This window comes from Belonocnema kinseyi, chromosome 2 (assembly GCF_010883055.1).
Source record: "Belonocnema kinseyi isolate 2016_QV_RU_SX_M_011 chromosome 2, B_treatae_v1, whole genome shotgun sequence".
Classification (NCBI taxonomy): Eukaryota; Metazoa; Arthropoda; class Insecta; order Hymenoptera; family Cynipidae; genus Belonocnema; species Belonocnema kinseyi.
Window position 1 is genome coordinate 89,362,256 of NC_046658.1, and position 1,412 is coordinate 89,363,667.

Below are 1,412 nucleotides of genomic sequence, written 5' to 3' on the forward strand. Positions count from 1 at the left end.
GGGTGCCACCAGGCACTTCAAAATCCCATTTAATTAACTGAGGGAAATTTTTAATTTTCGAATGGTTAATCTCAGTTTCCAGGGTTTCATCAAAACGTGCCAAGATTCTAGGGATTTAAGAAGAGTATCTACAAAATAAAACCATATTAATAACTTCCATTTCCAATTAATTCTCCCCGCATCGCCCCGTATCTAACCCAAAAATTAAAAAGCTTCATTTCTACGTATTTTTGTCACTTTATAGCAATTTGTGTCGAGTTTTTCATACAAATAATTACTAAAGGACAATTTGAGTATTTACCTTTGCATTTTAAACAATTTTCAATTGTTTGAACTGATGTGAAATTTTTAAAGCAATTATTTATTTCCAAAAAATGTAAAAAACCATCATATTTTCTGATTGAAATGTAGTTCTTTGTTCTTTTTTAAGATGACTAAAAAAAAATGAAATAAAATAAAACACATACAATTATGTTTCTGTCTGTACATTATATAAAAATCGTAAATTTACCACTTTTTCATTGTTCGATTAAATATAATTTGTTTAAATAATGACTTTCCCAAACAAGCTTTTAAAATCGTAATTAATTTTATGCCTTATATTTTATTTCACTTTTTTATTTATCAAAAAGAAGGGCTTCAGCAAATTAAAATTATTTAAACAAATCGAAATTTCTTAAACGTCAGAATAAATGTATCAAACATTATGTAATTATTCAACAAAAAGTTGCATAGGATACCAATTTGAAAAAGGTGGACATCTCTGGTTTAATTTTTAGAAATTTTGAAAATAAGCGATATATAAAATAAACAATTCATGAATTTATATTCAGCAATTCTTCGCATATAAACGATAATTAATTGTTTAAATAATTACGTAATGTTTATGAATTAATGTATCACTCCAAACAGTGACAAAATATTGCACTTCAATAAGAAAATACGATTATTTTTTTCTTTTCTTTGGGGAATAATTGATTGTTTCAATCATTTAAATTTGCTTAAACAATTTAAAATTGTTTAAAAGTTCATAATAAATATTCAAATTGTCCATTAGCAATGATTCGTATCAAAAAGAAGATGGAATATGCTAAAAAGTAACAATAATACGTAATAATGTAGTTTATTAATTTTTTTGTAATATTTGGGGTGCTGAGAGGAGGGTCGGGGTGGGTTGATAGTGAAAGTTATTAGTATGGTGTTGGACCACCCTGGATATATATATTATATTACAGGAGCAGCTCTTGGGTTCGCCAATGCATTATAATCCTGTAAGACTTAATTTAAATTTTTTCCATTTTTTTGAACGGTTTGTTTTTATTATGTCAGGATATAGATCGCTTTGAATTATAATTAAAGTCTAAGAGTTTTAGTTCAAAATTGTAAACTGAATACTTTAAATTTAGATTTAA